We start from the raw sequence: 13309 nt of genomic DNA on the forward strand, positions 1-13309 counted from the left end.
GACGCTCAGTAGCTCGGTACAGGCTTTTGTTGAAGTTTCGAGAACATACCTTCACCGACGAGTCAAGCAGTATATTGCTCCCTCTTACATATATCTCGCGAAGAGACCATGATGATATAATCATAGAGATTAGAGCCCACACAGAGGCATACCGACAATCCTTCTTTTCACGAACAATAAGAGTCTGGAATAGAAGGGAGAACTGATAGAGGTACTCAAGGTACCCTCCGCCACACACCGTCAGGTGGCTTGCGGAGTATGGATGTAGATGTAGAATCGGAGGCAGCAGGTGACCCAGTGGCGTAATCTGCCTCCCCAGCCCCTTCACGCCTTTTTCAGCCATGGACAATATCATCCTCCAGTGGAACTGCAGCGGTTTCTTCCACAATCTTACTGACCTCCGACAACTTATCAGCCTTCACCCTTTCCTCTGCAATGCTCTTCAAGAAACTTGGTTTCCAGCAATGTGAATCCCAGCCCTCCATGGCTATCGGGGTTATTGTATGAACCGAGCAGCTTATGAAAGGGTATCTGGTGGTGTCTGCATCTACGTCCTTCACTCCCTTCACAGCGAGTCTGTCCCTCTACAAACACCTTCAGAGGCTGTCGCTTTTTGGGTGTGGACGCCACAGGCTGTATCTATCTGCAGTCTTTATCTTCCACCGGATAGTGATGTCCCACAGCATGTCCTGGCTGCGCTGAGAGCCCAATTGCCGCCCCCCTTTCTGTTACTGGGCGACTTCAACGCTCATATCCCTCTGTGAGGTGGTTCAGTGGCAACAGGCCGAGGCGCTACCATTGAGCATGTACTGGCACAGCTCGACCTTTCCCTCTTAAATGATGGTGCCTTCACACATTTCAATGTGGCACATGGCACCTACTCAGCAATCGGCCTTTCAATCTGCAGCCCTAGACTCTTACCGTCTGTCCAATGGAGTATGCATGACGACTTGTGTGGTAGTGACCACTTTCCGATCTTTCTCTCACTGCCACAGCGTCACTCTACTGGGCGCCCTTGCAGAAGGGCTGTGAATAAGGCTGACTGGAACTTGTTCTCCTCCATTGCCGCTATTGAGCTTCTTTCTAACGAAGCCATTGATGCGGTGGTTCACTCGGTCACCACCGGCGTTCTTACTGCCGCAGAATCAGCCATTCCCATACTTCTGGGTCCCCTCGGCGGAGGACTGTGCCTTGGTAGTCGCCTGCGATCGCCGAGGAGATTAAAGATTGCAGGCAGGCCCTCCAGTGTCACAAGCGGCAACCCTCATTAAAGAACATCATCGCTTTTAAACGGCTCCATGCGAGGGCACGCCGCATCATTCACCAACACAAGCAGGAGTGCTGGGAACGGTATGTCTCCACCATTGGTCTCCATATCTCTCTCCATCGCAGGTTTGGGCCAAGGTGAGGCGCCTCTATGGCTATTGGACCCCTGTCAGCGTCCTTGCGCTGTCACTGAATGGAGCAGTTTGTACTGACTCCGACATAATTGCAAACCGCTACCAGGCGTTAATCCAGTCCCGTCTGGGTTTTGGGAGCCTGGCTTATGGTTCAGCGTCCCCTTATGCATTGCAGGGGCTGGACCCAATCCTTCACAGCAGGATCCGACTTGCCACTGGAGCTTTCCGGACCAGCCCTGTGAACAGCCTATTAATGGAGGCAGGTGTCCCTCCACTGTGATCACGGCGCCAACATTTACTGCCCGCTTATGCTACACATGTTTGTAGCTTGCCCAGGCATCCTAATTATCATCTCCTGTTTCCTCAGTCGGTTGTCCATCTCCCAGAACGTCGGCCCCAGTCAGGTTCTACGATCGCGGTCCACATCAGAGAGCTTCTCTCCAGGCTTGAGGTTTTCCCTCTTCCACCTCCTTTCCGGGCCCCCCTGCGTACACCCCCGTGGTGTGTGCCCTGCCCTTGCCTTCAGCTCAAATTGGCACAGGGCCCGAAGGACTCAGTCCCTTCAGAGGCCTTCTGCCGCCACTTTCTTTCCATCCTTGCCAAGTATCAGAGCTCTGGCGTTGTTTACACTGACGGTTTGATGGTGGCTGGTCATGTCAGTTATGCTCTCACTCTAGGGGACCATTACAAACAACGCTCATTGCCGGCTGGCTGCAATGTTTTCACTGCTGAGCTGGTCGCCATCTTTCATGCCCTAGAGTATATCCACTCCTGCTCAGGTGAGTCCTTCGTTATCTGTAGTGACTCCCTGAGCGGTTTATGAGCTATCAACCAGTGTTTCCCTCGCTCTCGTCTGGTGATGGCTGTCCAGGGGTCCCTCCATACTCTTGCCCGTTGCGGGCACTCTGTGGTCTTTGTGTGGACCCCTGGTCATTTCGGCATCCCGGGCAATGAACATGCTGACCGCCTGGCCAAACAGGCCACCAGTGAACCACCTCTGGACGTTGGCCTCCCGGAGACGGATTTGCGAGCAGTCTTACGCCGCAAAGTTTTCGCGCTTTGGGACGCTGAATGGCGCGACCTGACCACACCTAATAAACTCTGTGCTGTCAAGGAGAGGATGACTGTGTGGCGGTCATCCATGCGAGCCATTTGCAGGGACTCAGTTGTCCTTTGTCGGCTCCGCATTGGCCACACCTGGCTGACACAGATATTTACTGAGTCGTGAGGACCCGCCTCTGTCGCTGCAGGGCGGCTTTGACGGTGGTCCACATTTTGTTGGCCTGTCCTGTTTTAGCTGTGCTCCAGCAGACATTTGCGCTGCCTGATACACTCCCTGCCCTTTTAACAGATGACACTGTCATGGCAGGCTTAGTTCTGCGTTTTAATCGGGCAGGGGGTTTTAATCACTTAATTTGAGTGTTTGTCATTTCTTGTTATAAGTCTGGCCTTTGGCCTACGATTTTAGACTGGATTATTTTTTGGTGTGTTTCTAGGTGGTTGGCTTTTCCTTTTTTCTCTCTCTGGTCGGCCAACCACTGTCACACTCTGTGTGATTTTAATTCCTTTTGTCGGGTCTCTGTCTGCGTCTTTCTCGTCCAATGTCGTCTGTTGTCATGTCCATTGTTCGTTTTTATTCTGTGTAGGTGTTTTTAAGTTTTGGAAAAAGGGACCAATGACTGTAGCAGTCTGGTCCCTTTAATACCACAAACCAACCAACCAAATACTGCCAGGTGTTGTTCACATACGTGACAAGGATTGGATGGATGAAGCCGGTATGAAATTATTTAATAACAGTGTTGAAGTGAAGGAAAGTCACTTAATTGGAGAAGAGTTTTCTTCATGTGCTAGATCACTTTAATTGTCATTTGTAAAATTCTGTTAAAGACAAATTGGGACAGTTAAATACAGAGCTTGAGGTTAGTGCAGGATGACTTATTCACAATAGCAACTCCTTGATGTCTTGACAAATACACTACACTGAAGAGCCATAGAAGCTGGTACACCTGCCTAATATCATGTAGGGCCCTAGTGAACATGCAGAAGTGCCACAACACAACATGTCATGGACTCAGCTAATGTCTGAAGTAGTGCTGGGGGAGAATTCACACCATGAATCTTGCAGGGCTGACCAAAAATCAGAAAGAGTACAAGGGAGTGGAGATATTTTCTGAAGAGCATGTTGCGAGACATCCCAGATACGATCAATAATGTTAATGTCGGGGGAATTTGGTGGCCAGCAGAAGTGTTTCTCAGAAGAGTGTTTATGGAGCCACTCTGTAGCAATTCTGGACATGTGGTGTGACACATTTTCCTGCTGGAATTACCCAAGTCCGCCAGAATGCACAATGGATGCAGATAATCAGACAGGATGCTAATGTGCCTGTGACCTGTCAGAGTCGTCTCTAGATGTATCAGATGTCCCATATGACTCCAGCACATGCCCCACACCATTACAGAGCCTCCACCAGCTCGAACATGGATTCATGACGCTGTCTCCATACCCGTACAAATCCATCTGCTCAATACAATTTGAAACGAGACCCATCTGACCAAGCAACATATTTCCAGTCATCAACAGTCCAGTGTCGGTATTGATGTGCCAATGGAACACACAATGCTTTGTGTCGCGCAGTCATCAACAGTGTACGAGTGGACCTTCAGCTCCAAAAGCCAATATCAGTGATGTTTTGTTGAATGGTTTGCACGCTGATACTTTCTGATGGCCCAGCATTGAATCCTGCAGCATGTTGAGTGATTTTCTTCATTTTTTCTTGGTTTAATTCATGCATTATATTTTTCTGGCCACAGCAATGGCAGAAATTTTATATTTTAATGGATTCCTGATATTCACTGTAATGAAATGGTCGTAGGGTAAGATCCACACTTCATTGCTACCTCAGAAATGATGTGTCCCATCGCTCATGCTTTGGCTATAACACCACATTCCGACTCAGTTAAATCTTGAATGCGATTTTCATTCTGCAGCGGAGTGTGCACTGATATGAAACTACCTAGCAGATTAAAACTATGTGCCGGACTGAGACTCGAACTCAGGACCTTTGCCTTTCGCGGGAAATTGCTCTACCAACTGAGCTACCCAAGCACGACTCACGCCCTGTCCTCACAACTTCACTTCTGCCAGTACCTCGCCTCCTACCTTACAAACTTTACAGAAGCTCTCCTGCGAACCTTGCAGAACTAGCACTCCTGAAAGAAAGTATATTGCGGAGACATGGCTTAACTACAGCCTTGGGGATGTTTCCAGAATGAGATTTTCACTCTGCAGCAGGGTGTGCGCTGATATGAAACTTCCTAGCAGATTAAAACTGTGTGCCGCACCGAGACTTGAACTCGGGACCTTCGCCTTTCGCGGGCAATTGCTCTACCAGGCAAAGGTCCCAACTTCGAGTCTCGGCCTGGCACACAGTTTTAATCTTCCAGGAAGTATCAGTTAAATCTTAATTACCTACCATTGTTGTAGTAGTAACTGATGCAACATCTGTGTCAGACACTTGTTGTCTTACATAGGCATTGTCGACTGCAGTGATCATATTCTGTTTGTTTACATTTCTCTGTCTTTGAATACACATGCTTATACCAGTTTCTGTAGCACTTCAGTGTATTTAAAGTGTATATTGAAAAGGAATGGAACAAATGGATGATGCATTAAGCTCAACATGAATTCATGCCAAAGGGAGTTCTTAAAATGATCTACTAACAAACAAGTGTGTCAGTCAATAAAGCAGTCATGATCTGGAGTGACAGAAAACATCATAGTTAAATCTTTCAAGAAGGGCAGCATAAATAATATTCTCAGTGGTAGTTAAGACCATCTTTATATATATATATATATATATATATATATATATATATATAAAGTGGACAACGATGCTGAGGAAAGAGGAAATTTCAGATAATGAATATCAGTGATTTTAAATTCATTTTAGTTTTATAAACTAAGAAATTTTTAGCCTGACTGCAATCTAATAAAAAAAATGGTAAAAATGTACTTTCCTTAAAAACTGCTTGTAAATTAAGGTGACCCTTTAGCTTTTTTGTTATGTATACAGGGTGAGAAGAATGGGTAGCTTTGAGGGATGCAGTAGTGAAAGCAGCAGAGGATCAAGCAGGTAAAAAGACGAGGGCTAGTAGAAATCCTTGGGTAACAGAAAATATATTGAATTTAATTGATGAAAGCAGAAAATATAAAAATGCAGTAAATGAAGCAGGCAAAAAGGAATACAGACGTCTCAAATGAGATCGCCAGGAAGTGCAAAATGGCTAAGCAGGGATGAGTAGAGGACAAATGTAAGGATGTAGAGGCTTATCTCACTAGGAGTATGATAGATACTGCCTACAGGAAAATTAAAAAGGCCTTTGGAGATAAGATAACCACTTGTCTGAATATCAAGAGCTCAGCTGGAAACCCAGTTCTAAGCAAAGAAGGGAAAGCAGAAAGCTGGAAGGAGTATATAGAGGGTCTATACAAGGGCGGTGTACTTGAGGACAATGATATGGAAATGAAACAGGATGTAGATGAAGATGAAATGGGAGATACGATACTGGGTGGAGAGTTTGACAGAGCACTGAAAGACCTGAGTCGAAACAAGGCCCCCGTAGTAGACAACATTCCATTAGAACTACTGACGGCCTTGGGAGAGCCAGTCCTGACAAAACTCTACCATCTGGTGAGCAAGATGTATGAGACAGGCGAAATACCCTCAGACTTCAAGAAGAATATAACAACTCCAATCCCAAAGAAAGCAGGTGTTGACAGATGTGAAAATTACCGAACAATCAGTTTAATAAGCCACAGCTGCAAAATACTAATGCGAATTCTTTACAGACGAATGGAAAAACTAGTAGAAGCAGACCTCGGGGAAGATCAGTTTGGATTCTGTAGAAATGTTGGAACATGTGAGGCAATACTAACCTTACGACTTATCTTAGAAGAAAGATTAAGAAAAGGCAAATCTATGTTTCTAGCATTTGTAGACTTAGAGAAAGCTTTTGACAATGTTAACTGGAATACTCTCTTTCAAATTCTGAAGGTGGGAGGGGTAATATACAGGGAGCGAAAGGCTATTTACAATTTGTACAGAAACCAGATGGCAGTTATAAGAGTCAAGGGGCATGAAAGGGAAATAGTGGTTGTATATTGAGCAGGCTGTGAAGGAAACAAAAGAAAAATTCGGAGTAGGTATTAAAATCCATGGAGAAGAAATAAAAGCTTTGAGGTTCGCCAATGACATAGTAATTTTGTCAGGCAGCAAAGGACTTGGAAGAGCAGTTGAACGGAATGGATAGTGTCTTGAAAGGAGGATATAAGATGAACATCAACAAAAGCAAAACGAGAACAATGGAATGTAGTCGAATTAAGTTGGGTGATGCTGCCAGAATTAGATTAGGAAATGATACATTTAAGGTAGTAAAGCAGTTTTGCTATTTGGGGAGCAAAATAACTAATGATGGTCGAAGTAAAGAGGATATGAAATGTAGACTGGCAATGGCAAGAAAAGCGTGTCTGAAGAAGAGTAATTTGTTAACATCGAGTATAGATTTAAGTGTCAGGAAGTCGTTTCTGAAAGTATTCATATGGAGTATAGCCATGTTTGAAAATGAAACATGGACGATAAATAGTTTGGACAGGAAGAGAATAGAAGCTTTCGAAATGTGGTGCTACAGAAGATTGTTCAAGATTAGATGGGTAGATCACATAACTAATGAGGAAGTACTGAATAGGATTGGGGAGAAGAGAAGTTTGTGGCACAACTTGACTAGAAGAAGGGATTGCTTGGTAGGACATTGTCTGAGGCATCAAGTGATCACCAATTTAGTATTGGAGGGCAATGTGGAGGGTAAAAATCGTAGAGGGAGACCAAGAGATGAATACACTAAGCAGATTCAGAAGGATGTAGGTTGCAGTAGGTACTGGGAGATGAAGCAGCTTGCACAGGATAGAGTAGCATGGAGAGCTTCAGTCTGAGGACTGAAGACCACAACAACAACATACAGGGTGAGTAACTATTACCGGCTAGAGTAACTCTGAGAGTATGAGATTAGCTGAAAAGTTTGTGGGACAAATGTTGCATGGGACAATGGGGGCCATAATATGACATTTCTGTTTTGTTGCTAGATGGGGTCGCGTCAGATATATGAGTGTCAACTTCTATATATATTTTTTTTTAATGATGTGCAACAATAAGGTCTTCGAAGATCAACAAAGACAAAAAGGCGGCATGGACGTCCATTTACAGGAGTAGTTTGTAGTGATGACAATTGGTATCAGTGCAGTGCTGCAATCTTCTTAATATGAATTGAGTCGTATTCCTTACCACATCAGTACTTATCGAGGCATGTGCTCTTGCAATTCTCTCATATATCTCATGTAAATAGTAAATATTTGCCAAATAGGGCATATCCATCAAATGTGCAATTGACATGTAAACACCATTCGATAGTCTTGCAATACAACACTAACAGGAACAGTAAGACTAGTATGTCAAATCAAACGAATGTGAATGATGTATTCCTTCAAAGAGCAAGCTGATATGCTTCTCATTTATGGAGAATGCCAACGAAATTCAGTGAGAGCTGGTACTGTTGCACTGTAGTTACAGATCCTTTTGCTAGTTTGCATCAAATCGCAAGGGAATCGGACATGAGCGAGAGTAGTGTTGTTCATGTTGTGTATTGCCATATACATCATCCTTACCATACCGGTCTCCACCAAGAATTAAATGGTACGGATTGTATACGTCACATTAAATTCTACTGATGGGCTCAATATCAGATTCAGAGGGATTACACATTTATTAATTTAATTTTATTTAGTGATGAGGCTACATTCATGAACCATGAAAATGTTAATTTGCATAACATGCATTATTGGCATCCATGTTGGTTGCTGCAAGTTGCACACCAAAAACTGTGGTCAGTGATTGAATATTGTGGGATTCTGTAGGACAGAATTATAGCCCCCTATATCATCGAAGGTAGTGTTAATGGTAGGAATTACACCCTATTCCTGCAATAAACATTGTCTGTTACTGGAAGAAATACCTTTAGGAAGTTGACCTTTATATCTCTCCAGCAACAAAAAACTAACCTCATATTATGGCCCCTGTTATACCATGCAACTTTTGTCCCACAAACTTTTCATATCCTATCATACTTTTGTCCCACAAACTTTTCAATCCTATCATACTTTTGTCCCACAAACTTTTCATATCCTATCATACTTTTGGAGTTACTCATGGTGACAGTAGTTAGTGACTCACCCTGTATACTGCAAACCATCAGATAATAAATACGGTAAATTAATTTTTGTCACTCCACAAAACCGCAGACTCATCTTTGTCACTCAAAGTTTGGGGTTACCTTGCAAACGCTATCCTGTCACTATTTTCTGATTTTAGGAGTGGGTTTATGTCATTGATCATGTAAATCACCTGTTACCAAGTGACTTCTTACAGTAGATGTGTGTTGGCTCAGTCCATTATGTTGCTTCAGATCACCCCTGATTTGTTGAGATGTTTCTCTTGGAGCAACACCACTGATTGCTTAAAAATCATTCTGTCCTTCCTCCTCACTCTGCTTCAAGGAAGACCTGATCTTGGCTTACTGGTTACTGTTACTTACTGTTATTTACTGTTCTTGACATTGACTGTGCACACTTGTTAGTGGTATTGGTATGCAACACTCTACAGCAGTACTACACTGCTACCTCCCAATCGTGAACACATGCAAAACAGCTTGTCTCACATCAAGCAAGTGTTCTTGCTATACTTCTAGTTCTCTACAAGTAAACAATCACTGAGTGAATACCTGAGTCATAGTAGTTCATGAATACCATACCATCAAGGCAAGTTACATACTTTCGAGCTAAAGGAATATATACTTATATTGTTGTTTTATGATCTTGCTCGTTCACTAGATATGTAACCACAGCAGCATGAAGCTCTTGATTGAGTGACATCTACATGTGTTGCTTTTTTGTGACTGCACGCAAGCAGTAATGCAATTGAAAAATATTTCTGAACACTGCTGTAACCTAACAAAACACTCCAAATACTGTTATCTGCATATTTGCAGAGATTCTTTGACCACCTTGCTGTAATTAGTTTGCAGTACATATACCATCACTATGATTTACTGAGTAGGTACTGCAAATGTGGAACAAAAATTTTTTTGATCTGCTCCAATACAGGCCAGCTAAGGTTTTACATTTCTTTATGCTACAGCTTCATCTGTATGCTTATGTCTTGCCACTCACACAATGTCCACTTTCTATCTTGTCTTTTTGGAAATATTTTGTTGTGGAGAATTTATAGATTCAATTCTGTTTTTGTATTTGGTTTGGTTTGGTTTGGTTTTTAATTTCATGCTTATTTATACAAGTTTCTTGTAGGTCTTTGTGCACTTCTGTAAGCCCGTGAGTTCTTTTTCTAAATAAAAAATATTTATCACTGATGCACAGTTTTTCTTTTCAGTATGCTAAGACTCATTACCCTTCTTTTCCAAATTTTGTCTGTAGTTTTTTCTTATTTATTTGTACTTGTGTATTGTTTCTTAATTTAAATGTTTGAACTGGTGTTCTGTTTCCTAACATCTTTCCTTTTTTCTTAATTTTCATTATCTTTTGTTGAATCTGAAATTAGTGATTGTGAAGCAGATGTGTATTTTGGCCAAATGACTGCCTTGCAAGTTGGAGGTTCTGCAGTTTTGGAGATGAATTTTTACTATAAACATCTTCTGTTAGCAGAAATGCAAAGTTCATCTTTCATAGTCTTCCTCTTGTGGCTCCATTTTCCCCACCATGACTTCTCAAAATTCCTTTCATTTGTCTCTTGCTGATACTCCCATACTTCGTATTGGATTGGGATGTTGTAGTCATGCTTTTCGTGCTGTTTTTCTTTCTCTCTGTTTCGTGCTTTCTCTATAGTCAGTGTTGCTAAATTATCTAGAAAAGTTGAACAATTAATTTTGACATTATCCATTTTCTATCCAAGTAGTATTCAACTTCTGGTATTAGATTCTGACAACTGCTCCATCTGTTCAGTGATCACTTTTTCAAGTATGGTCTGAAAGAAGAATGGAGTTAGTCCATTGCCTTGGCTGAAGTCTCTTCTTATATCAAATGAGGTTGAAGTTCTTTTAAGAAGACTTGTGTTGTCTTCTGCATTTCAGATTCTTTGAGAATTTTGAATTAAAGTAGTCGTGCTTTATAGTTGTAAGCCATCTAAAATTTTCCTTTATCAATCTGCCGTTCACAGGACCATCCTGTCTTCAGCCATCCCTGATATATCTTGTATTTTAGAATTTCTGCCATTGTTGTCTCCTTGAACTTTTCATGGAATTTCTTTGAATCTTCTGTGAACATGGTTATGAGTCATTCTAGGCCAGGAATCGTACTTTTATTATTCTGTGGTAATGGTCAATTTCAACATGTATCTACACTCCTGGAAATCGAAATAAGAACACCGTGAATTCATTGTCCCAGGAAGGGGAAACTTTATTCACACATGATCACACTGACAGAACCACAGGCACATAGACACAGGCAACAGAGCATGCACAATGTCGGCACTAGTACAGTGTATATCCACCTTTCGCAGCAATGCAGGCTGCTATTCTCCCATGGAGACCATCGTAGAGATGCTGGATGTAGTCCTGTGGAACGGCTTGCCATGCCATTTCCACCTGGCGCCTCAGTTGGACCAGCGTTCGTGCTGGACGTGCAGACCGCGTGAGACGACGCTTCATCCAGTCCCAAACATGCTCAATGGGGGACAGATCCGGAGATCTTGCTGGCCAGGGTAGTTGACTTACACCTTCTAGAGCACGTTGGGTGGCACGGGATACATGCGGACGTGCATTGTCCTGTTGGAACAGCAAGTTCCCTTGCCGGTCTAGGAATGGTAGAACGATGGGTTCGATGACGGTTTGGATGTACCGTGCACTATTCAGTGTCCCTTCGACGATCACCAGTGGTGTACGGCCAGTGTAGGAGATCGCTCCCCACACCATGATGCCGGGTGTTGGCCCTGTGTGCCTCGGTCGTATGCAGCCCTGATTGTGGCGCTCACCTGCACGGCGCCAAACACGCATACGACCATCATTGGCACCAAGGCAGAAGCGACTCTCATCGCTGAAGACGACACGTCTCCATTCGTCCCTCCATTCACGCCTGTCGCGACACCACTGGAGGCGGGCTGCACGATGTTGGGGCGTGAGCAGAAGACGGCCTAACGGTGTGCGGGACCGTAGCCCAGCTTCATGGAGACGGTTGCGAATGGTCCTTGCCGATACCCCAGGAGCAACAGTGTCCCTAATTTGCTGGGAAGTGGCGGTGCGGTCTCCTACGGCACTGCGTAGGATCCTACGGTCTTGGCGTGCATCCGTGCATCGCTGCGGTCCGGTCCAGGTCGACGGGCATGTGCACCTTCCGCCGACCACTGGCGACAACATCGTTGTACTGTGGAGACCTCACGCCCCACGTGTTGAGCAATTCGGCGGTACGTCCACCCGGCCTCCCGCATGCCCACTATACGCCCTCGCTCAAAGTCCGTCAACTGCACATACGGTTCACGTCCACGCTGTCGCGGCATGCTACCAGTGTTAAAGACTGCGATGGAGCTCCGTATGCCACGGCAAACTGGCTGACACTGACGGCGGCGGTGCACAAATGCTGCGCAGCTAGCGCCATTCGACGGCCAACACCGCGGTTCCTGGTGTGTCCGCTGTGCCGTGCGTGTGATCATTGCTTGTACAGCCCTCTCGCAGTGTCCGGAGCAAGTATGGTGGGTCTGACACACCGGTGTCAATGTGTTCTTTTTTCCATTTCCAGGAGTGTATGTCTCACTATGAAATTTATCATGTTCTTGGAATTGTGCTTTGTTATTGGCACATAAGCTGTCAGATATTCTCAAATCATATTATTGTCGACCTCATATCATTTTAGTGGTTTTGTGATTTGCCAACTATTTAGCTAAATGTCTTTTTCTTACCATTTTTCCTTTTTTCTTACATCCACAGTCAGGCAGACGTTTATAAATGAAAACATTTTTCCCTGGACTGTTGCAGAATGTATTTATTCAAAATTAATTCGGCAGCTGTACGATTTTCAAGCGGTGGTAGCTCAGTGTGATGTCTGAATCCTTTATAATTCCTTTTGAGGTAATACTTTCCTTGTGTAAACCATGTTTACAAATTCCATATTCATTACAATATGGGAGTCTTCATAATCTGTATGCTTAGACAATGGTAGTACTTCATGTACTAATTTCTATCAGAGTCATGTCAATGTGCACGTCTTAATATTCACTCCCCAAGCACGAGGCATGACATTTAATAACTTTGATGTAGTTCATAGTAAGCTGTGACTTGAGCATTCCAGTTGTGAATAAATACATTTAATAGCAGTTTAGGCAGAAAATGTTCTCCTCTCCATTCTGTACCAGTGTGAGGATAAAAATTCAGTAAAATTTTTATGTTTTCCACTGGCACTTCATCAGATTCTTCTCAACATTGTCCTCAGGACTGTTTTACGTTCTGCATTGTTCTTGTTATCCTGATTTATTGGTGCATGTACATTAATTATTATGTACCTCTCATCTAAATATTGAATTATTGCACAGAGCGTTTTTTAGGTAGTAATGAAAAATTTGGTACTGACTATAACATAGATTTGCCATTTATGAATGCAGATACTAGTTCTGGAGTAGTTTCATGAATTTCTTCCCTGTGTTGTCTGTGAAAAATCTACAGTTCTCTGATATTGGTATTTCTTCATCTGTGTATGTGTTATTTTGTAATGCCGCTTTTAACTTGTTGTTTATTTACATGTCTGAAAGCATTTTGAGTTTTCAGTATTTATTAATGTTTGTATATTTAATGGTCCAAGC

General features: G+C 43.3%; 1 protein-coding gene across 1 annotated transcript in view; it reads left to right on the top strand.

The window, feature by feature from the left end:
- Window positions 1-13309, top strand: part of LOC126213386 (zinc finger protein 493-like) — a 185278-nt gene that overhangs the window by 150853 nt on the left and 21116 nt on the right. The window lies entirely within an intron of this gene.

The sequence above is a fragment of the Schistocerca nitens genome, chromosome 11 (assembly GCF_023898315.1).
Source record: "Schistocerca nitens isolate TAMUIC-IGC-003100 chromosome 11, iqSchNite1.1, whole genome shotgun sequence".
NCBI lineage: Eukaryota > Metazoa > Arthropoda > Insecta > Orthoptera > Acrididae > Schistocerca > Schistocerca nitens.